At 44.2% G+C, this 25,080-nt stretch overlaps 3 long non-coding RNA genes across 4 annotated transcripts; all 3 read left to right on the forward strand.

Moving 5' to 3' along the window:
- The first annotated feature begins 2,913 nt into the window (after positions 1-2,913).
- Positions 2,914-4,584, forward strand: LOC138836856 (uncharacterized). The gene is made up of 3 exons (XR_011375098.1): positions 2,914-3,949; positions 4,040-4,193; positions 4,281-4,584. It is a non-coding gene; the product is annotated as an uncharacterized lncRNA (long non-coding RNA).
- A 3,746-nt stretch (positions 4,585-8,330) lies between these two features.
- LOC138836861 (uncharacterized) lies at positions 8,331-9,662 on the forward strand. Its single transcript, XR_011375104.1, has 3 exons — positions 8,331-9,052; positions 9,142-9,295; positions 9,386-9,662. It is a non-coding gene; the product is annotated as an uncharacterized lncRNA (long non-coding RNA).
- A 936-nt stretch (positions 9,663-10,598) lies between these two features.
- LOC138836865 (uncharacterized) lies at positions 10,599-20,226 on the forward strand. 2 transcript variants are annotated; one of them, XR_011375111.1, is made up of 6 exons: positions 10,599-13,256; positions 13,389-13,452; positions 14,960-15,048; positions 17,108-17,285; positions 19,047-19,177; positions 19,609-20,226. It is a non-coding gene; the product is annotated as an uncharacterized lncRNA (long non-coding RNA). The 2 variants fall into 2 exon arrangements; XR_011375110.1 differs by having other exon boundaries at positions 10,599-13,452.
- Positions 20,227-25,080: the final 4,854 nt, after the last annotated feature.

The following is a 25,080-nucleotide window of genomic DNA, read 5'->3' on the forward strand; positions in this document are numbered from 1 at the left end:
ACTGAATATGGAAGGTCTAATTTCCACTGCACAAAACATGGAATGCAAGTCTTTTCATTTGTTGTTAGTGGAGTGAGAATGGACCAGCTCTCCTTCTCTGTCAATATGTATCCATGTATTCTCTACCGTAGAATGTTTCTCATCCAGTTCTTCTGAGCATCACATGCATTTCCCATGACTATCTTCAGCACAGAATGCATGTAATCCAGATGTCTACACCAGCGAATACATTGCTTTAGATGTTTTTTCTGAAAAAAAATTTCCTTCACTGGACTGGGAAGGTAGCTCAGTGGTAGAGCGCTTGCCTTGCATGCCTGAGGCCCTGGATTCGATTCCTCACCACCACATAAGCAAAAAGAACAAAGATAGAAGTGGCGATGTGGTAAAAGGGGTAGAGCGCTAGCCTTGAGATAAAGAGCTGAGGGACAGCGCCCAGGCCCAGAGTTCAGGTTCAACCACCGGACCCCCCAAAAAACAATGCCTTCACTACATTCAGTGGTTTCCCTGAGGCAGTTCCTGGCACAGGAACATCAAATCCAGCTCTGGTCATCAAGGGAGGTTTGAACTCCAGAATTCTCCTGCATGCAGTAGGGACTTCTGCATGTATCCCATGGAATGGATCAGATCCAGTTCTCCTCAGGAAGGTTTAAGAGTCTATTTCCTCAAGTTATTTCATGGCTGCTTCTCTAGTTCATTTCTCCTCACCAGGGACTGCATGGAATTGCCATCTCTTTGGCGTGGAGTGTCTCTACTCAGTCTCTCAGGATGGCATGTCTTGAAAGCATCTGTTGTCAGCAAGAACTGTTTTAAATGTGGCATTCTGCAGGATGCAGTCAGATGGTGAGATGATACTTGGCCTAGAATGCCTCAACTTAGTATACAATATAAATGTTGAGTCCATCTCTGCCTGGATTCTGTCTACACCTACTCCTGTCACCTTGAAATCACTGTAGCCAAAGATTGCAATGTTCCTTGGAATGAAATGTGAGTACTCTTCCTCTGCTGTGCATAAAGTACACCATGGGTGCTCTCTTAGGAAAGATTTGCTTTCTACCCATACAAGGCATGCAATTCAACTCCTCCAATCCCTGTGAGAATGGAGTGAGATTCAATATTCAGCAAGCTAGAGCTCTTGTTCCAGCATCCCTCCACCAGGAGCATGTATATACCAGAAAAGCACACCATGCAAACTATTTCTCCCACTTAGCTCCACTTCTAATATGTTCATAGAACTCCACTCAATGAGGAATGTATCTCCTCAAGTGTTCTCAATCCAGAATGTCGTGTGTCTCCTCCAGTTTTGAGTAAGAAGAATATGACTTCTCTAGTTTTTTGGCATGTACAATACTTCTCATCCAGTGGTCAGTATGTGAAATATATATTCTCCAATTCCAGGCATGTGGAATAGGTCTCCACGAACTTTGGGGTCAGGTCTCTTCAGCATTGTGGTGAGCAGGAAAGTTATGTTCTGCAGCCTGTCTCAGCAGGAAGGGGGCTCCCCCAGCCTTCCTCCTGTGGAATCTGTATTCTTCAGTGCCTCTCAGTGTAGAATGTGTCTATCCAGTTCACAGTCTACAATCTAACACTTCCAGCATATCTTTAGATGGAATCCATTTATCTTCGTCATCCTAAAGATGGAAAATGTCGAGGCCAGATGTCTACAGACTGGAGGTCATCTCCTTTAGCTCACTCTAGCAAGGAATAGATCCACTCTACTGTTTCTCAGCAAGGAATGTACCTTCCGTTACTTTCTGGAGCATGACGTGTATGTGTCCCGAGTCTCCCAAGCATTAGTATCATCGATTCCAGCTCTTTTCAGGAACTTGAATGTCCCCTTGAGGATTCCTGAACATGGAAATATCCCAATATCTACCAACATCATGGGACACATGTGCTCTTGTTCTCCTTGGCATGGAATGCATCTATTCCAAACATCCTAGAGAAGTACAGCATTTAGTTGAGGTAAGCATTTGTTATCATCTCCTTTCTATATAATCATGCAGTACTGCATCTTATCCCTCATTGCTCACAGCAATGACATCTGTGCACTTGACCTCATTTCTCATGCTCTAGGTCTCCCTCATGTCTCCGCAGGAAGGAATGACACTATTGTGGCTCTCCATAGCATGGAATGTAGCACATGCAGCTCGACTCAGAAGGTAAGTGTAATTTCTTGCTCTCCTTGTGGTGGCAGCGGTGAACTCCAGGTGTTCTGAGAACGGAATCTGTGTAATGCAGCCCTCTTCAGGTAGGTAATTATTAACAAAGTTCTCCTCAGCATGTTGACATGTGTAATTATAGCATAGGACCTGTGTACCCTAATACTCAACATATAGACTGTCACTGTCTTGTCTCATTACACTGGAATGTGTGGACTCCAGGAATTTACAGCATGGCCTGAGATTCTACCATGCCTCCTGAACTTGGAATGTCTACATTTTATCTGCCTTCACTGAACAATATGTTTACTCCAGCTGTCTTGAGCAAGGAATGCTCCTGCTCATTTTCTCCTCGGTATGGGATGTGTGTCCCTTACCCTTTTCCATGAAGAACATCCTTTCATTTAAGCAAGAAGTGCAACTCCTCAGGTTTTCATCAACATGAGTCCTGTCTACAGAATCCCTCTTCTTTACTGACACTTTCTAGTCCCGCATCTTGCAGTCTGGAGTCTGTCTGCTGCGGGTTAGGGCATATTGGAATGCATCAGCTCCATCTCTCTCCATTAAGAGAGGCTCTTGATGAAGCTGAGGCCATTCTGGCACTTGTGGAGAGGAGCTCACTTCAGCAAAGTGTTCACACTAGCATTCCCCAGGAAGTAACTGGGGAGTACAGCACTCTTTGGCATGGAGTGCATCTACCCCAGCTGTCCTCAGCATGGCATCTGTCAACAGCAGTTCGACTCAGGATGTGACATGCCTGTTGCAGGTCTAATCAGCATGTATTCTATCTCCACATCAGGCAACCCATCCACTGTGGATTACTCCAGCAGGGAATGTGTCTTCTCCAATTCCCCTATCCATGGAATGTGTCTCCTACAGCTGTCTTCCATGTGTAATGTGTGACTTTAAAACCTTTTTGAGGTGGATTGTTTTTCCTATAGGTCTGGTTTTAGTATGAAATCTATTGATGAGCTCCATTAAACAAGCTAGATGTCTGTGGTCAAGGATGTGTAATAGTCCATCTTCTGTTCATCACAATATGGAATAGAGAGAGAGACTCTCTGGCCTTATCAACCTTTCTTCCTGTTTCTGTCATCCTCAAAGTCTTTGATTCCAGCTCTCTTAGGTGTAATCCAAGGCATGTGTTGCACCTCACATAGTTTTCCTTTGGATGTATTGAGTTTCAGCATCTCTACAAGGTATAGAATACGTTGACAACACCCTGCCACTAAGTGGGTACACTCTGCTTGTTTTATGCACAAAGAATTTGCATGTGAGGGCATAAAAGCATAGACTATTTCTGCTGCAACTTTCCTGAAGACTCATCTTTTACTGCAAACACTTCAGCATGGGATGTGTTTCCTCTGGTTTGCCTCGGCTCTTCTGGATCAAAGATGTCTTGTCTGCCTCACATCAGACTGCATTAATCTATTCCTGCTCTACTTGGTTTGGATGAAATAGAGCTACTGGTCTTACTGCAGGTCTCCTGAGGAAAGTCCATGTGAATTCCAGGCCTAGAAATAATCTCATGTTGCTCACTCAACTGAACAAGAAGTGTGTCTATGCTAAGTGTCCTTATCATGGAATGCATCTACATCTGCATTCCGGGGAATGGGATGCAGGTGTTCTACTTCTGCTCAACTTTGAAACCATCCACTCCAGCTCTTTTCAGGAAAGAAAATGTGCACTCTAAGTTTGTCTGTCATGGAATTATCTTGCTCTGTACTCAGCATGGAATATAGAACTGCTCTCTGAACTGCAATCCATCTATCTGAGCTCCACTTACTCAGGTATGTGTCCAATTGGGGTCTCTTTAGCATGGAATTATTTACCCGTCTTTCTCATTCATTATTTACAAATGCATCTTTCCATCTCTTCAGAATGGTATCAATGCCTTACACCTCTTCATATAGTGAAACTGATCTTCGCCAATACTGTCAGAATGGAATATTTTGTCATCATCTCGATTCAGCATGAAATATTTGGTTCTTCTCAGCATGATATCATCCATGTATTCCAGCTCTGATCAGCAGGGTAAATGTCCACTCCAGTGTTATGTTCAATACAGGTAAAGTGGATTTGCTACATTTCCTTTTGTTTTGAAATGCATCCCTTTCATAGCAGGTGTTAGCAGTGGGTGAGTCCGCACCAGTTGACTTCATCAAGGAATACACCTATTCAAGTTCTCAGCATGCATCTTTCTACTCAGGATCTCAGCATGGTATGTGTTGATAGCGACTGTCACCAGCAAAGTAAGTGCCCAGGTAAGCATTTTTTAGCATGCAGTCTTAGTAACATAGTGTTCCCTGTCAAAAACTATTTCTACTGCTGTTCTCCTCAGTATGAGATCTGTTTCCCTCCATTCTACTCAGAGTAAATGAGCGGTTTTCTGCTCCCTTGAATGACCTCTAGGCCATTCAGGAACCTAGAGCCAGACTCTACCTTGTAGTATATGAGCTGCTGACACACACACACTCTGCATGGCAGCTGTCTGCAGCTTTCATCCTCAGAGAGGTAAATGTGTGTTAGAGCACCATTCTTCGTTTGGACTTGGTTTGGAATGCATTTGCCTCCAGCCATATTTCCCTGGAAGCATTTTATCACATCCAGCTGTCTTCACCAAGGAATGCACGTTCTCTACGTGTGCCAGCTGGGATCCCTGTGCTCAGCATGTTAGGCTGGCAAGTGGTATAGGAAGTTCTCCTTGGCAAGCAAGGTATGCATCAACTCCAGTTTTTGGCAGCATGGAGCCTTGCTACTTCCTGCTCCTTGTCATGGAATATCTGTGCTGTAGCTCTGAGCAAGCCCAGTACAGGTGCTAAGCCCAGTAAAGAAAAGAGTATGACTTCTCCAATGCTTTTCCACATGGAATCCATCACCCATACAGGGAAGGCCTTGCCAGCCTGGGTTTACCTTATGAATCCAGTTATCACGAAATGAATGCACTGTTGCTACTGAATATGGAAGGTCTAATTTCCATTGCACAAAACATGGAATGCAAGTCTTTTCATTTGTTGTTAGTGGAGTGAGAATGGACCATCTCTCTTTCTCTAGGAATGTGTATCCATGTATTCTCTACCCTAGAATGTTTCTCCTCCAGTTCTTCTGAGCATCAAATGCATTTCTATGGCTATCTTCAGCACAGAATGCATGTAAACCAGATGGCTACACCAGCCAATACATTGCTTCAGATGTTTTTTCTGAAACAAAATTGCCTTCATGGGGCTGGGAAGGTGGCTCAGTGGTAGATCACTTGCCTTGCATGCCTGAGGCCCTGGGTTTGATTCCTCAGTACCACATAAGCAAAAAGAACAAAGATAGAAGTGGCGATATGACACAAGTGAAAGAGCGCTAGCATTGAGCTGAAGAGCTGAGGGACAGTGCCCAGGCCCAGAGTACTGGCACCACGACTGGACCCCCCAAAAAATTGACTTCACTACATTCAGTAGTTTCCCTGAGGCAGTTCCCGGCACAGGAACATCAAATCCAGCTCTGGTCATCAAGGGAGGTTTGAACTCCAGAATTCTCCTGCATGCAGTAGGGACTTCTGCATGTATCCCATGGAATGGATTAGATCCAGTTCTCCTCAGGAAAGTTTAAGAGCTATTTCCTCAAGTTATTTCATGGCTTCTTCTCTAGTTCATTTCTCCTCACCAGGGACTGCATGCAATTGCCATCTCTTTGATGTGGGCTGTCTCTACTTAGTCTCTCAGGATGGCATGTCTTGAAAGCATGTGTTCTCAGCAAGAACTGTTTTAAATGTGGCATTCTGCAGAATGCAGTCGGATCATCAGATGATACTAAGCCTAGAATGCCTCAATTTAGTATACAATAGAAATGTTGAGGCCCATCCCTGTCTAGATTCTGTCTCTCCCTACTCCTGTCATCTTGGAATCACTGTAGCCAAAGATTGCAATGCTCCTTGCATGAAATGTGAATATTCATCCTCTGCTGTGCATAAAGTGCACCATGGGTGCTCTCTTAGGAAGGTTTTCTTTCCACCCATACAAGGCATACAATTCAACTCCTCCAATCCATGTGATACTGGAGTGAGATTCAATATTCAGCAAGCTACAGCTCTTGTTCCAGCATCCCTCCACCAGGATCATATGTACTCCAGAAAAACATACCATGCAAACTGTTTCTCCAGCTTTCCTCAACTTGTAATATGTTCATACAACTCCACTCAATGTGGAATGTATCTCCTCAAGTGTTCTCAATCCAGAATGCTATGGGTCTCCTCCAGTTTTGAGCAAGAGGAATATGACTTCTCTAGTTTTTTCGCATGTACAATACTTCTTCAGTGTTCAGTAAGTGGAATATATATTCTTCTATTCCCTGCATGTGGAATAGATCTCCGCCAACTTTGGGGCCAGACCTCTTCAGTATTGTCATGAGCAGAAAAGTTATGTTCTGCAGCCTGCCTGGGCTGGAAGGAGGCTCCCCCAGCCTTCTTCCTGTGAAATCTGTATGCTTCAGTGCCTCTCAGTATAGAATGTGTCTATCTAGTTCACAGTCTACAATCTACCACTTCCAGCATATCTTAAGTTGGAAACCATTTATCTCAGTTGTCCTGAGGATGGAAAATGTCAACTCCAGGTCTCTACAGACTGGAGGCCATCTCCTTTAGCTCACTCTAACAAGGAATAGATCCACCCTACTATTGCTCAGCAAGGAATGTACCTGTTGTTACTTTCTGGAGCATGATGTGTATGTGTCCCGAGTCTCCCAAGCATGGGTATCATCGATTCCAGCTCTTTTCAGGAACTTGAATGTCCCCTTGAGGATTCCTGAACATGGAAATATGCCCAACTGTCTAAGTACAACATGGGACACATGTGCTCTTGTTCTCCTTGGCATGGAATGCATCTATTCCAAACATCCTTGAGAAGTTCAGCATTTAGTTTGGGTAAGCATTTGTTATCATCTCCTTTCTGTATCCTCATGCAGTACTGCATCTTATCCCTCATTGCTCACAGCAATGAAATCTGCGCACTGGAGCTCATCTCTCATGGTCTATGTCTCCCTCATGTCTCTGCAGAAAGGAATGAAGCTACTGTGGCTCTCCAAATCATGGAATGTACACGTGCAGCTCGACTCAGATGGTAAGTGCCATTTCCTGTTCTCCTTGTGGTGGCAGCGGTGAAATCCAGGTGTGCTGAGAATGGAATCTGTGTAATGCAGCCCTCCTCAGGTAGGTAATTATTAACAAAGTTCTCCTCAGCATGTTGACATGTGTACTTATAGCATACAACGTGTCTACCCTAACCCTCAACATATAGACTGTGACTCTCTTGCCATGTTACATTGGAATGTGTGGACCCCAGGAATTTACAGCATGGCGTGAGATTCTACCATAGCTGCTGAACTTGGAATGTTTATCTTCCATCTCTCTTCACTGAACAATTTGTTTACTCCAGCTCTCTTGAGCAAGGAATGCTCCTGCTCATTTTCTCCTCAGCATGGGATGTGTGTCCCTTACCCTTTTCCATGAAGAACATCCTTTCATTTAAGCAAGAAGTGCAAATACTCAGGTTATTATCAACAAGAGTCCTGTCTACAGCAGCCCTCTTCTTTACTGACACTTTCTAGTCCCCATCTTGCAGCCTGGAGTCTGTCTGTTGCGGGTTAGGTCATCTTGGAATGCATCGGCTCCATCTCTCTCCATTAAGAGAGGCTCTTGATGAAGCTGAGGCCATCCTGGCACTTGTGGAGAGGAGCTCACATCAGCAAAGTGTTCACACTAGCATGCCCCAGGAAGTAACTGGGGAGTATAGCACTCTTTGGCATGGAGTGCATCTACCCCAGCTCTCCTCAGCATGGTATCTGTCAACAGCAGTTCGACTCAGGATGTGATATGCCTGTTGCAGGTCTAATCAGCATGTATTCTATCTCCACATCAGGCCACCCATCCGCTGTGGATTTCTACAGCCATGAATGTGTCTTCTCCAATTCCCGTATCCATGGAATGTGTCTCCTCCAGCTCTCTTCCATGTGTAATGTATGGCTTAGAAATATTGTCGAGGAGGATTGTTTTTCCTATAGGTCTGTTTTGTATGAAATCTGTCTATGAGCTCCATTAAACAAGCTCTACATCTCTGGTCAAGGATGTGGAATTGTCCAACTTCTGTTCATCACAGTATGGAATATAGAGAGAGAGACTCTCTGGCCTTATCAACCTTTCTTCCTGTTTCTGTTATCCCGAAAGTCTTTGATTCCAGCTCTCTTAGGTGTATTCCAAGGCATGTGATGCACCTCACCTAGTTCTCCTTTGGATGTATTGAGTTTCAACATCTCTGCAAGGTATAGAATGTTTTGACAACACCCTGCCACTAAGTGGGTACACTCTGCTTCTTTTATGCACAAAGAATTTGCATGTGAGGGCATAAAGCATTGACTATTTCTGCTGCAGCTCTCCTTAAGCCTCATCTTTTACTGCAAGCACTTCAGTATGGGATGTGTTTCCTCTGGTTTGCCTCAGCTCATCTGGATCAAATATGTCTAGTCTGACTCTCATCAGGCTGAATTAATCAATTCCTGCTCTACTTGGTTTGGATGAAATAGAGCTACTGGTCTTACTGCAGGTCTCCTGAGGAAAGTCCATGTGAATTCCAGGCCTAGAAACAATCTCATGTTGCTCACTCAACTGAACAAGAAGTGTGTCTATGCTAAGTGTCCTTATCATGATATGCATCTACATCTGCTTTCCGGGGAATGGGATGCAGGTGTTCTACTTCTGCTCAACTTTGAAACCATCCACTCCAGCACTTTTCAGGAAAGAAAATGTGCACTCTAAGTTTGTCTGTCATGGAATTATCTCACTCTGTACTCAGCATGGAATATAGGACTGCTCTCTGAACTGCAATCCATCTATCTGAGCTCCACTTACTCAGGTATGTGTTCAATTGGGGTCTCTTTTCATGCAATCCTTTATCCTTCTTTCTCATTCATTATTTACAAATGCATATTTCCATCTTTTCAGGATGGAATCAATGCCTTACATCTCTTCATATAGTGAAACTGATCTTCGCCAATACTGTCAGAATGGAATATTTTGGCATTATCTCTATTCAGCATGGAATATTTGGTTCTTCTCAGCATGACATCATCTATGTATTCCAGCTCTGATCTGCAGGGTTAATATCCACTCCAGTGTTATGTTCAATATAGGTAAAGTGGATTTGCTACATTTCCTTTTGTTTTGAAATGCATCCCTTTCATAGCAGGTGTCAGCAGCGGGTGAATCCGCACCAGTTGCCTTCATCAAGGAATACACCTATTCAAGTTCTCCTCAGCATGCATCTTTCTACTCAGGATCTCAGCATGGTATGTGTTGATAGCGACTGTCATCAGCAAGGTAAGTGCCCAGGTAAGCATTTTTTAGCATGCAGTCTTAGTAGCATAGTGTTCCCTGTCAAACTCTATTTCTACTGCCGTTCTCCTCAGCATGAAATCTGTTTCCCTCCATTCTATTCAGAGTGACTGAGCGGTTTTCTGCTCACTCGAGTGATCTCTAGGCCTTTCAGGAACCTAGAGCCTGACCCCACCTTGTAGAATATGAGCTGCTGACACACACACACACTCTGCATGCCGAATGTCTGCAGCTTTCATCCTCAGAGAGGTAAATGTGTGTTAGAGCACCATTCTTCGTTTGGACTTGGCTTGGAATGCATTTGCCTCTAGCCATATTTCCCAGGAAGCATTTGATCACATCCAGCTGTCTTCATTAAGGAATACACGTTCTCTACGTGTGCCAGCTGGGATCCCTGTGCTCAGCATGTCAGGCTGGCAAGTGCTATAGGAAGTTCTCCTTGGCAAGCAAGGTATGCATCAACTCCAGTTTTTGGCAGCATGGAGCCTTGCTACTTCCTGCTCCTTGTCATGGAATACCTGTGCTGTAGCTCTGAGCAAGCCCAGTATAGGGGCTAAACCCAGTACAGAAAAGAGTGTGTCTTCTCCAACTCTTTTCCTCATGGAATCCATCACCCATACATGGAAGGCCTTGCCAGCCTGGGTTTACCTTATGAAACCAGTTATCATCATGAAATGAATGCACTGTTGCTACTGAATATGGAAGGTCTAATTTCCACTGCACAAAACATGGGATGCAAGTCTTGAGTTGAAGAGCTGAGGGACAGCGTCCAGGCCCAGAGTTAAGGTTCCACTACCGGACCCCCCAAAAAATTGCCTTCACTACATTCAGTGGTTTCCCTGAGGCAGTTCCTGGTGCAGGAACATCAAATCCAGCTCTGGTCCTCAAGGGAGTTTTGAACTCCAGAATTCTCCTGCATGCAGTAGAGACTTCTGCATGTGTCCCATGGAATGGATCAGCTCCAGTTCTCCTCAGGAAGGTTTAAGAGTCTATTTCCTCAAGTTATTTCATGGCTGCTTCTCTAGTTCATTTCTGCTCACCAGGGACTGCATGGAATTGCCGTCTCTTTGGCGTGGAGTGTCTCTACTCAGTCTCTCAGGATGGCATGTCTTGAAAGCATCTCTTGTCAGCAAGAACTGTTTTAAATGTGGCATTCTGCAGGATGCAGTCAGATCATCAGATGATACTTGGCCTAAAATGCCTCAATTTAGTATACAATATAAATGTTGAGGCCCATCCCTGCCTGGATTCTGTCTATACCTATTTCTGTAATCTACAAATAACGGTAGCCAAAGATTGAAATGTTCCTTGGAATGAAATTTGAGTACTCGTCCTCTACAGTGCATAAAGGGCCCCATGGGTGCTATCTTAGGAAGGTTTGCTTTCCACCCATACAAGGCATGCAATTCAACTCCTCCAATCCCTGTGAGAATGGAGTGAGATTCAATATTCAGCAAGCTACAGCTCTTGTTCCAGCATCCCTCCACCAGGAGAATGTATACTCCAGATAATCATACCATGCAACTTGTTTCTCCAGCTTTCCTCCACTTGTAATATGTTCATACAACTCCACTAAATGTGGAATGTCTCTCCTCAAGTGTTGTCAATGGGCTGAGCACATTACAGGTGCTCAGCCCATTAAAGAAAAGAGTGTGTCTTCTCCAACGCTTTTCCTCATGGAATCCATCACCCATACAGGGAAGGCTTTGCCAGCCAGGGTTTACCTTATGAATCCAGTTATCATTACGAAATGAATACACTCGTGTTAGTGAATATGGAAGGTCTGATTTCCAGCTAGACAAAACATGGAATGCAAGTCTTCTCATTTTTTGTTAGTGGAATGAGAATGAACCAGCTCTCCTTCTCTGGGAATGTGTATCAATGTATTCTCTACCCTAGAATGTTTTGCATCCAGTTCTTCTGAGCATCAAATGCATTTCCATGGCTATCTTCAGCACAGAATGCATGTAATCCAGATGGCTACACCAGCAAATACATTGATTCAGTTGTTATTTCTGAAAAAAATTTCCTTCACTGGGCTGGGAAGGCGGCTCAGTGGTAGAGCGCTTGCCTTGCATGCCTGAGGCCCTGGGTTTGATTCCTCAGCACCACATAAGCAATAAGAACAAAGCTGGAAGTGGCACTGTGGCACAAGTGGTAGAGCGCTAGCCTTGAGCTGAAGAGATGAGGGATAGCGCCTAGGTCCAGAGTTCAGTCCCTATGACCTGACCCCCAAAAAATATTGCCTTCACTACATTCAGTGGTTTCCCTGAGGCAGTTCCTGGCACAGGAACATCAAATCCAGCTCTGGTCATCAAGGCAGGATTGAACTCCAAGATTCTTCTGCATGCAGTAGGGACTTCTGCATATCTCCCATGCAATGGATCAGATCCAGTTCTCCTCAGGAAGGTTTAAGAGTCTATTTCCTCAAGTTATTTCATGGCTGCTTCTCTAGTTCATTTCTGCTCACCAGGGACTGCATGGAATTGCCGTCTCTTTGGCGTGGAGTGTCTCTACTCAGTCTCTCAGGATGGCATGTCTTGAAAGCATCTCTTGTCAGCAAGAACTGTTTTAAATGTGGCATTCTGCAGGATACAGTCGGATCATGTGATGATACTTGGCCTAGATTGCCTCAAATTAGTATAGAATATAAATGTTGAGGCCATCCCTGCATGGATTCTGTCTACACCTATTCTTGTCATTTTGAAATCACTGTAGCCAAAGTTTGCAATGCTCCTCTACATGAAATGTAAGGACTCGTCCTCTACTGTGCATGAATTGCACCACGGGTGCTACCTTAGGAAAGATTTGCTTTCCACCCATACAAGGCTTGCAGTTCTTCTCCTCCAATCCCTGTGAGAATGCAGTGAGATTCAATAATCAGTAAGCTAGAACTCTTGTTCCAGCATCCCTCCACCAGGATCATGTGTACTCCAGATAAGCACACCAGGCAAACTGTTTCTCCAGCTTTCCGCTACTTGGAATATGTTCATACAACTCCACTCAATGTGGAATGTCTCTCCTCAAGTGTTCTCAATCCAGAATGCCATGGCTCTCCTCCAGTTTTGAGCAAGAGGAATATGGCCTCTAGTTTTTTGGCATGTGCAGTACTTCTCCTGCAGTGGTCATTATGTTCAATCTATATTCTCCAATTCCAGGCTTGTGGAATAGGTCTCCACCAATTTTAGGCCAGGCCTCTTCAGCATTGTGGTGAGCAGGAAAGTTATGTTCTGCAGCATGTATCGGCAGGAATGGGGCTCCTCCAGCCTTCCTCCTGTGAAATCTGTATGCTTCGGTGCCTCTCAGTGTAGAATGTGTCTATCCAGTTCACAGTCTACAATCTAACACTTCCAGCATATCTTAAGTTGGAATCCATTTATCTCAGTTGTCCTGAGGATGGAAAATGTCAAGGCCAGGTCTCTACATACTGGAGGCCATCTCCTTTAGCTGTGTGTAGCAAGGAATAGATCCACTCTTCTGTTGCTCAGCAAGAAATGTACCTGTCGTTACTTTCTGGAGCATGAAGTGAATGCGTCCCAAGTCTCCCAAGCATTGCTGTCATCTATTCCAGCTCTTTCCAGGAATTTGATTGTTACCTTGAGGATTCCTGAACATGGAAATATGCCCAATATCTAACCACAGCATGGGACACATGTGTTCCTGTTCTCCTTAGCATGGGATGCATCTATTCCAAACATCCTTGAGATGTTCAGCATTTAGTTGGGGTAAGCATTTGTTATCATCTCCTTTCTGTATCCTCATGCAGTACTGCATCTTATCCCTCATTGCTCACAGCAATGAAATCTGCACATTCGAGCTCATTTCTCATGGTCTATGTCTCCCTCATGTCTCTGCAGGAAGGAATGAAGCTACTGTGGCTCTCCAAACCATGGAATGTACACATGCAGCTCGACTCAGAAGGTAAGTATCATTTCCTGCTTTCCTTGTGGTGGCAGCTGTCTACTTGAGGTGTGCTGAGAACAGAATCTGTGTAATATAGCCCTCCTCAGGTAGGTAATTATTAACAAAGTTCTCCTCAGCATGTTGATATGTGTACTTATAGCATAAGACATGTCTACCCATATCCTCAACGTATACACTGTTACTCTCTTTTCTCTTTATATTGGAATGTGTGGACTGGAAGAATTTACAGCATGGCATGTGATTCCACCATGCCTCCTGAACTTGGAATGTGTATCGTCCATCTCCCTTCATTGAACCAGTTGTTTACTCCAGCTGTTTTGAGCTAGGAATGCTCCCGCTCCATCTCTCTTCATCATGCATAATTTTTCCACTGAGTGTACCTCCTCAGTTTCTCCTCAGCATGGAGCTTGTGTTAATCAACTCTCCTTTTCTTGGACAATTACTGTTACATCAGTCTAAAGCTTGAAATCTGTCTGCTGCATGTTCTTTCATCTTGGAATCCATTACTTCTAGTTCTCTTCATCAAGAGAGTTTCTTCATGGAACGGAGGCTCTCAGCTTGACATGTGCTGAAAGCAGCTCTTTTCAGTAAGGTAAGGGTCAACTCTGGCATTCTCTGCATGTCCTTGGCATTAAGTATATTTACTTCAGTTCTCTTCCGCATAGGAGAGATCTGTGGACTCCATTTCCACTCAGAATGAGAGTGCCTCTTGCATGGAATGTGTATTACCACAAGAAGTGGTATGAAATGTGCCTGCTGCTTCTCTTTTCAGTATGAATGTATCCAGAGAGCTCACTCGGTTAATATATCCAGTATATAAAGGAAAGAAGACATCTTTTTCAGTCTTTTGCAGTCTATGTCAGAATGGAGTGGGACTCCATCAGCTTTTGTCAACATGGAGTATTCTAACTCTCGACATCAGGGAATGTGTCTACTGCTGTTTTCCTCACCAGAGAATGTGGTTCCTCACCGTGGAAGGTGTCTCCTCCACATGAGATGCATTTCTTCCAATTCATTTCATTATGGAATGCCTTTCCTGTAGCTCTGTTTAGCATGAGCTCTATTCCAGCTCTGCTATACACGGTATATATCTATTCAAACACTACGAAGAATTGACCATCTTCTGCTCTTCTCAGTATGGAATATATCCGCTCTGGCCTGGTCTACCTCTATTTCTGCTTCTGTCACCATGGAAGTCTTTGATTCCAGCATTTCTAAGTGTATTGCTAGGTATTTCGTATACCTTTCCACTTTGCGCCTGGGCGCTGTCCCTCAGCTCTTCAGCTCAAGGCTAGCGCTCTACCACTTGAGCCACAGTACCACTTCCAGATTTTTCTGATTATGTGGTGCTGAGGAATTGAACCCAGGGTCTTATGCATGTGAGGCAAGCACTCTACCACTGAGCCACCATCCCAGCGCACAACATGTCTTTTTGTTATGAAATGCATCTCTTTTGGTGGTGTTTGGAATGTGTCAGATTCTGTTCTTTTTTCTCTTCATCCAGGAATACACCTATTCCAACTCTCCTCGGCATGAACCCTTCTACCCAGGGTCTCAGAATGACATGTGTTTAGAACAGCTCCCATCAGCAAGGTAAGTGACAATGCCAGTATTGTGTAACATGCAGTCTTGCTAGTATAGTGCTCATTGTCCTGAATTACTTCTACTTCAGTTCTCCTTGGCATGAGATCTGTCTACCTCTCTTCTACTCTGCTCGATTGAGCAGTTTTCTGCTCCCTCAATGACCTCTACTGCATTTAGACTCCAGGATCTTGTACTCCTCTTTGTAGAATGTGACCTACTCAGGTACTGTCAGCATGGGATATGTCTGTAGATGTCATCCTCATAGAGGTAAGTATCTGCTTTAGCATCCTTCAGCATGGCATGCTTCTTTCACATTTCAACTTGGCTTGGAGTCCATTTGCTCCAGCCCAATTTCTCACAAAGAATTGTATAAAGTCCAGATGTCTTCAGCAAGGAATGTTCCAACTGTTTGTATGCCTGCCTGCGATCCCTGTCCTCAGCATGTCAGCCTGGGATGTGTTAAAGGTGGTTTTCCTTGGGAATGTATGTGTCACCTCCAGTTTTTGTCAGCATGGAATCTAACCAATTCAGTGTCCTTGTCATGAAATACATCTACTTCAGCTCTGATCAGGAAAAAACAGAACAAAATATGTCTCCTCCAACTCTTGTCATAATGGAATCCATCACCCATTTACTGAAATTCTTGTCATCCTGTGATGTACCTAACAGTTCCTATTATTAGCATGAAATGAATGCATAGGTGCCCACTCAGAAAGGAGATTAATAGTTCCAGCTGTACAAAACAGGGAATGCATGTCCTGCTCATTTTTGATAATGCACTGGGAATTGACTAGCTCTCCTCAGTGAATGTGTGTAAATGCACTCTCCACCTAGAATGTTTTTCCTCCAGTTCTCTCAGACTTTACTGTATTTCTCTGAATATCTTCAGCACAGAGTGTATATAATACAGCTATCTTCACCAGGGAATATATCTTTTCAGTCAGATAATTTTCAACTGTGACATTGTTGAATATTTAGGTGGCTACCACCATGCTACTTGGCCTGGAATATGTTGACTATCGCTCTCCTGAGCATGGAATGCCACTTCTCTAACCCATATCAGCATGAATCTATCTCTAATATTGTCTTCTTGTAATCCCTGATCCCAATTTCGGCAATGCTCCTTGGCATGCAATGTGATTTGTTCAGCTATACTCGGCATGAATGGGAACCACAGGTGCTGTTTTAGGGAAAGTTTGCTTCCCAGCTGTACAATGCCTGCAATGCATCTCCTCCAAATCACTTGAGAATTGCGTGAGTTTCACCCAGCTCTCCCCATTTAGGAAATTGTATAATTGAGTTCTTCTCAGCAAAGAATTGCTCTGGTTATAGCACTCATTGGCCTGAAGTATATGTACTCTAGATCAGCACACCACGCAATGTGTTTCTCCAACTTTCCTCCACATGGAATGTGTTCCTCCAACTTTCCTCAATGTAGAGTGCTTCTCCTCATATTTTTTCAGCCTGGAATATGTCTCCTCCAGTTTGGAGCATGGCAAATACGTATCCTTCAGGTCTCCTCAGCAAGGAATGTGTATCTTCCCTTGTCATGAGCATGAAATGTGCACACTGCAGGTCAGCCCAACATGGATTCTATCTGTTCCAGCCCCTCTCAGCATGGAATGGATCTACTCTAGTTCATAGCCTAAACAGTATCTCTTCCAGCACTCCTCAATGCATTTAGCCCAGTTCCCCCAAGGAAGGAAAATGTGAAAGCAAGGTCTATACTGACTCACGCCTGTGTACTTTTGCTCAATGCAGCAAGGAATAGATCCACTCTGATTTTTCTTAGCAGGGGATATGTCTGTCACTGCTCCCTAGAGCATAAAGTGGATGTATTCCAAGTTTCCCAGCATGCATTCTGGCTCTCTGAATGCAAGGGGAATGCTCCATGAGGATTCTTTATCATGGAAACATCTTCTCCCACTCTCCTCTGTATGGGATACATGTGCTCCTGCTCTCCTGAGCACGGAATGCATCTATTCTAACTCTTCTCAGAAATGTAAGTATTTATTTGGGCGAATAATTTCCTAGTATGAAACCATCTCCTTCTTGTATCTTCATGCAGGATGAAACTTCCCTCTTTGCTCAGAGCATGAAATTGATCTCGTCAGCCTGTCCACTGAATGCCAGTACTCAAGTTCATTCCTCATGGTCTATGTGCACACCTTGCCTCTGAGGGATGGAATGAAGCTATTGTCACTCCTGGCAACATGGAAAGCATGAAGTGCAGCCCTTCTCAGAAGGTAAGGATCATCACCAGTTGTCCTCTTTGTGGAAACTGCCTACTCTAGCTGTGCTGAGAATTGAATGTGTCTAATACACTCCTCTTCGGGTAGGTAATTTCTAACTCAATTCTCCTCAGCATGGAATCCATTTCCAACATATGTCCTTATACTATAGAACGTGTCTGCTCTTGTACCATTCAACATAGCATCTGTCTGTCTCTGTTTTCTTTCTGATGTAATGTGTCCACTCCAGTGATTTTTCAACATGGCATGAGATCCCTTCATATTTCCTCTACTTGTAGAATGCATATCATCCAGCTCCCTTCATTGAGCAATGTGTCCACTCCAGTATTTTGAGCAAGGAATGCTCTTACTCCAACTCTCCTTAGCATGGAATATGTGTCCTCTTACTCTTTTCCATGAGGAGCACATTACTCCATCTTTTCTCAGCCTGCAGTGCATCTCCTCAGGCTCTCAGCATGGAATGTGGCTAAAGCTCTCCTCTTCATGGTCAGTGTCTAGCCCACCATTCTGCATCTTGGAAACATTCTGCTGTGTGTCTGCTAAGCTTGGACTGTATCACCTCCAGATCTTTTCATCAAGAGGTTCTTGATGAAGCCAAGGCTCTCAGCATAGCATGAACTGAATCAGCTCTTGTCCGAAAGTGAGGTACCTACTTGGACAATGTAGAGTCAACAATCTGCTCTTCTCAGTATGGAATATATCTGCTTTGGCCTTGCCAACCTCTGTTCCTGTTTCTTTACCATGGAAGTCTTTGATTCCAGCTCCCCTAGGTATATTCCTAGGCGTCCTAGTTCTCCTAGGATACATTAGTCTCAGCTGCTCTACAATGCATAGAATTCTTCAACAGCCGCCCCCCCCCTTCATGTGGCAGATCTTAAATTGTGAGTAGATGCATTTGAAGGCACAAAAACATGAAATGCTTCTGTTGCAGCTTTCCTGAAGACCTGATCTTTGACTGCAGGGCCCTTCACCATGGGTTGTGTCTCCTTTAGCTTGGCTCTATGTGCATTGTATCTCCTTTTATACCTCTCTGGATAGAATAGGCCTAGTCTGCTTCTTGTCAGGCTGAAATGCATCTCTTCTAGCTCTCCTTGGGATGGATGCAGTGGAGCTCCAGGTCTTATTCCAGGTCTCCTGAGGAAAGTCAACATCATCTCCATACCTGTACAACTTGGAATCAATCTCCTATTGCTCACACACCTCAGCATGAAATATAAATACTCTAAGTATTCTTATCATGGAATGCATCTAGTCCTGATCTCCAGGGAATGGAATGCATACGTTCCAGTTCTGTCCAGCATTCAAACCATCTACTGCCGCTCTTTTCAGGAAGAAGGTAAATGTTCACTCCAGGTTTCTCTAACACAGAATCATTACCCACTCTGCTTTCTTTGTCCTGGAATCCATCTATCTCAGCTCTGCATACCAAAGTCAGTGTCAACTCAGGGTCTCTTTAGCATGGATTCATGTCCTTCCCCTCTTCTTATTTCCAAATACATCTCTTACATCTCTTCTCAGGGTGGAATCAATGTCTTGAATCTCTCTTCATGTTAGAATTGGTCTCCGCAAATTATTTCTGTATGGGATGTGTCAGCACCATCTCTACTTTGCAAGAAATACGTCAACTTCAGTTCTCAGTGTGGCCTCCATTTATTCCAGCTCTCTTAAGCAGGGTAAATGTCCACTCCAGTCATCTGTAGCATGAAATCTTTTTACTCCTTGCCGTTTAGTTATGAAAAAATTCTCTTTTACCAGACATCAGCAAGGAATGCGTCAGCTCTGGCTCTCTTCCACAAGGAATGTACCTTTTCCAGCTCTCCTCAGCATGGATCCTCCTAGACATGGTCTCAGCATGGCATGTGTTTAAAGCAACTCTCATCCGCAAGGTAAGTTTTAACACTAACATTCTTTAGCATGTAGTCTGGCTAGTACAATGCTTATTGGCCTGGACTACATCTATCGTAGCTCTCCCCACCTACACCAAGACAGCTGCAGTGTGGAGAGGTGGTATAGGGGATTATCGTTGCCTCTCTGACCCACCCTTGACTGCAACTCCATTATGGAGCACTGGATTCTGTGTGAATAGATGTGTGAGTCAGACTTGGTCATATCTAGTACTTTCCCTCCAATCACAGGGATCAGCAAAGAGATACACAGGCCATCCATCCTTGCCTTTCCCAAGCAGTGGCCTGGGGTTGTCCTTGGTCTCCTGGATGAAACGTCATTGTTGGCCTCACTATTTGAGCATGATCCTCCTATCCTGCTGGCAGCCTCCGTGGAGCTCTTTTTTTTTCTTTTTTTTTTTTTTTTTTTGCAGAACAGATGATAATCAACTTTTCTGGTCTCCAAGCACTGTGTGCCCTGATGCCACCTCACGTGGAGAGACCCAGTGGGAGACCCTTCATACTCCAATGACTGATGCACTTCCTCCACTCGCGTCCTTCTAGATGAAACTCCACATCCTGCACGTACGTCTTGAGCTACATCTTCCTCAACACAAGCACAACTTCTGGCATTTAAAGTTGGTCTCCCAGGAAGCTCAGAGCATCACCACCGTGAACATGGGTCCTCCGTTTCCACAATGGCTTTCATCCGTCACCCAGCTATCTTGTGGCGTTAACTATCATTCAGTTAAATCAGCTGTACAATAAGCAGGGACTGACTCACTCTAATTCTTCCTATCCATGCATCCCATTTGATTTCTGTTTCCTATCTATATTTTACCTTAATTGTTTTCTTTCCATCGATTTTTAATTAACCTTAAAAATGTTATTGCAAACAAAGGAGGAGGCAACAATGCTTGATAAGAAATGTACTCATTACCTTGCCCATGTAATTGTAACCCCTCTGTATGGCATTTTCACAATTTAAAAAATAGTAAATGTTATTGCATAAGTAGTAGTATAACAACCATAAAGAGACTGTGTTTCAAAAATGTTTCTGCCTTTTCTATTTAACGTTAGTGCCTTAGTTGTTACCTTGTGTGTGTGTGTGTGTGTGTGTGTGTGTGTGTGTGTGTGTGTACGTACTGAAGCATCAATTCAGGGTATCCTGTTTTCAGTTAGCTTTTTCACTCAAGGCTGGAGCGCTGCATTTTGAGCCTCCCTTTCTGACTCTTTGCTGGTTAATTGGAGATAATTGTGAGTCTCTGAGTTCAAGTGTTAATGCTAGCACAGATTTGTCTGCATGGGCTGGATTCAAATGTTTATCTTCAGATCTCAGCCTCCTGAGTAGCTGAGATTATAGATGTGAGCCAGTAACACCTGGCTTGTTTTTGTTTTATTGGGGAACCTTATGTTCTTCCACATGACTTGCAAGATACCTTGTTTCCTGATCTGTGCCTCTTTGCCAGTGAATTTCTCTCCAATTTCCTGGGATTACATCTGTGCTCCAACCACCCTGAATTACTTACCATTCCCCCTTTGCTCATTCTCTTCCTTATTCCCAGAGAAACCTTCCTTCTTATTCCTGTAGCAAAATGTCTGTTTGCCTGCCAAAACTCAATAGGAAACCACCTGGTCTATGTATCCCTCTCTCATTAGCTTTCATCTTATTCCTCGATACAAGATCTCTTACACAGTTTTGGAACTGTGGGTTCATTTATGGCCCCCAAGAATGAGCCATTCTGGGTAGCATTCATAGCATGCTTCATTCTGCAGATCTGTGGTGGCTTTGTGTTTAGTGGAAAGCACTAGTAAAATGAGCGTTCCCCTCACAGTGAGAACAGTTACAGTAACACCACAGCCTTGGGCTTTGAGAACTGGTGTTTTGTATATAGGGTCCTTTTTTTGGTAGTAATGCCTGCTGATTACAGACTGGCCTCATGGTGGCACAAATGCTTCTTGTTTAACACTGTTTAAAGGATTACTGGATACTAGGCCCTGATTAGCCCATTATAGAGAGCCTATAAAGCCATTGCTTATCCTCAAAGTCTTTTATTAATGAACATATAGATCTTACCCCACATGTCCTTGTCTCTCAATGTTGCTCTACAAGGCACAGCTTCAACTTGAGCCTCTCTCTTTATGGAAAATGCATAATAAGATAACCAGTGAGAAATGAGCAGTGTTTTGGCAATGTCATAATGTATTTATGTGTCTGTATGTATGTGTAAGAATGTATTTGTGTGTGTATGTGATTGTGGGCACTGTGAGATTTGTATGTGTGCATGTGCTTGCATATGTTCGTGCTGCATTTGTGTGATTGGTGTGCATTGTGGAGTACATGTGGAGGGTTGTCTGTGCACATGTGTATGTGTGCATGTGCATGTTAGGGATATGTATGTGAGCTTTTGTGTGCATTTTATATGCATGTATGTGCTTGTGTGTTAGGGGTATGTGTGCATTGTGTTGGGGGTATGTATGGATGGATGTGCATTGCTGACTGCAAGATGGGTCTTGGCATAGTTTTACAGTCCTGGCACTCAGGTCAAGGTGTGTTTGAGACTGGAGGGTGGATACTTCTTACTGGGAAGAGCTGGTCCCTGCTTCACCTGCCCTGGTGCACCTGTATGCTGACAGGTGGAAAAGCACTGAAGGTCTGTGCATTAGAGCTTGGTGTGGGAGTGAGGTGAGGTTAGAGATGCTGGTGTCCCCAGGCTGAGTGGCCCAAGAGTCATAGTCATGGTCACTCATCTGGAATGGAGGCAACTGGGAACTGGCCTGTCAGGAGGTAACCACTCCACTGATGGGGTCCCCAACCCTGGGTAGAGTTGAAACCTTGTTTTTAAACTCCAGGCTCAAACTCCAGGAGCACCTGGTGGAGGTACCCCCTGGGTTCTGCTGCTGTAATTCTGCATCATGGAGAGATATAGGGACTCCAGGTCTCAGTGTGGGGCTGGGAGAAGCTGCTCTTGACCAGCACAGTTCTACAGTGACTGTCTTCTGATTGGCAATCACACGAAGCAGAGTGGTGAGCAGGGGTCGGTGGGCTGCCGTGCTGAGGGGCACCTGCATGGTCCAGGTGGTTGGTACTAGGGATTCTGATAAGATCTCTTCTTTATCTCAATTCCCTACAAGTAGGTGGTTTGTGCCCCTGTACTGAAAACTTGTCAGTGCATATTTCTGTCCCTAGATGGTGCTGCTGCACCATGTCCTGAGCCAGGCAGGGTCTAGTGAGTTGAGGTGTTTTCTGTCTTGGAAAGGAAGAGAGAAATTATTTACCTTGAGACAGTGGCCCAAACTAGCAGCATTAGTTGCTAATTTTGGTGAGCGGGGCTCCAGAGTTCCGATCCTGATCTATTGCTAAAGTTTCTATGACTTTGGGCAAATTGCTTAGAGGGTTTGGGGGCTGGTTGAGTGATTTACTGTATATGAAATACTTAGAAGAGAGTCCAACACATAATAAGTTGCTCAATAATCCAGTACTTCTTTCTGAATGACACTGCAGTGACCTGGATCAGTTGGGGGCAGGGACCGTGGCTGGGACCCTCTTTGCATCTCAGTTGACTGGCCAGAGCATGCGCTTGGTAGACTATGCTCTTCTCTATTCCCATCAATCATTGTGTCATGTGGCTTCAGAGAAGGACCCCAGGTGACCAGAGAGAGACTTTGGGGAGGAGGTGGTATATAGGATAGGTGGGTGGGTTGGTTATCTGTGCTGTCCGTGAATGGAATGGACTTGCTCATGACTGTCTGGGCTCTGGGGTCTGCAAACAGAACATACCTGCCACACAGTGAGAAGCAAAGAGGAACCTGGTGCCAGCACTTTCTAGTGGCACCATTTCCTTTTTTAAAAAAATTGTGCTGAATTATTTACCATAGCTGAGATATGGAACCAACCCAGATGCCCCTCAGTAGATGAATGGATCAAGAAAATGTGGTATATATACACAATAGAATTCTATGCCTCCATCAGAAAGCATGACATTGCCCCATTTGTTAGGAAATGGAAAGACTTGGAAAAAATTATATTAAGTGAAGTAAGCCAGGCCCAAAGAAACATAGGTCTCATGGTTTCTCTTATTTGCAATAACTAGTATATGTCTGAGACAAGCAGAAAAGCTATGTACATATGGCCAGATAAGATAATGTTAATGAACCCCAAGATAGGGACACAAGTGGTTGTTTGTGTCTTGCTATTGTTTCTAACATATTCATAATGTACCATGTGATTTTCTGTTGCTTTGTATGTTCCTCCCCCACAGTATAACCCCTGCTTTCACTGTATTTGATGTCAGTCTAATATGGGGAGGGGAAGGGAAAAAACAAAATGGTTAAATAGGGATACGGGTTGGCCCATTGTAACAGTGAGTTGTACAAGACACTATATTGAAAAACAAACTTTACAATTAAGGCGGGGGTTGGGGATGTAGTTGTGGAGGTGGGAAGGAAGGGATGGTAGGGGAAAAATAAAGGAGGAGGCAACAATGTTTGATAGGAAATGTACTCATTACCTTGCTCATGTAACTGTAACCCCTCTGTACAGTATTTTTACAATTAAAAAAAGCATTAAATTAAAAAAATTGTGCTGATCTTGGAATTTGATCTCAGGGCCTAGGCACTGTCTCTGAGCTTTCTTGCTCAAGGCTAGTGCTCTACCACTTGAACCACAGCTCCACCCCAGCTTTTTGCTGGTTAATTAGAGGTAAAAGTCTCACAGACTTTCCTGCCCAGGTTGGCTTTAAACCATGATCCTCAGTTCTCAGCCTCCTAAGTAGCTAGGATTATGGGCAGGGGCCCATCAGCACCTGGCCCAGAGGTTCCATTTTTAAGTGAGATGAGAGAGATGGGAAGGCCTGGAAGGGCTGGGAAATTCCAGGAGGTTTAGGATTGGTGGTGATTCCTGCCAAGAGAGGGAGAGAGAAGGCAAATGGCAGCCCAGGACCTTTTCCCTCTGTCAGTGGCTGGAACTGGGCAGACTGGCATAGGGCATGGCCTGTGGTATCTGTGGGTGAACCCTTTACCCTAGCTGGCCTGTAGTCAGCTTCTGGGGTGAAAGCTGACTGCCCACACTGGTTCCTCTGTTTGCTGAGAGGCTTCCCCGCCCACTCAGTACCCACACCAAACACGTGGGCATCACCCCCAAGCTTCTACGCTTTACTCACCCCTATCCAACAGGCCTGCTGGGACTCAAAGAGTAATTTCTAGCATGTTCCTCCCTGCTCTTCCCTTATTTTTCAGTTCTTCTCACCACAGCTGCTGGCAGGGATGTATACCATGCCTCAGAGCAAACACATCAGGCTTGTCATAGATAGCATCTTCCTGTCTCACTCAGAGCAAAGCCAGGTCCTGATGTCTCCAGGAACCCTGCATGATCCTCCTGGGGCCTGCTGCTTGCCCTTTGTCATCGCTCTTTGCTGGCTACTGGCACATGGGGCTCCATTCTTCCTCCCACGTGCCAGGCAGACTCCTACCTCAAGAACTCTGCACTTGCCATTCCTCTCTACCTGCTTCAGGTCATATATATATGTGTGTGTGTATATATCTATCTATCTATATATGTGTATACATATATGTGTGTATGTACATATATTACATATATACACACACATATGTAACGTTTTAGCATATATTAATTGTACATTAGTGTTTCATTGTGATACTTCCATGCATGCATATAACATACTTAGCTCAAACTCACCCCTCTATTACTTTCAGCGGGTTTTATTATTCTATTTTCGTACATGTATATAGTACATATACCATATTCGCCCTCCCTCTGGCCCTTACTTCCTCCAAAGTCTCTGTTATTTGTAATCTGTAATTTGTTTGTTTCCTTTTTCTGTGCCAGGCCTGGGGCTTGTGAACTCAGGGCCTCATGCTCTCACTTGACTTATTTGTGCAAGGCT

Source organism: Dipodomys merriami, unplaced genomic scaffold (assembly GCF_024711535.1).
Source record: "Dipodomys merriami isolate MVZ:Mamm:240054 unplaced genomic scaffold, mDipMer1.0.p SCAF_10, whole genome shotgun sequence".
NCBI lineage: Eukaryota > Metazoa > Chordata > Mammalia > Rodentia > Heteromyidae > Dipodomys > Dipodomys merriami.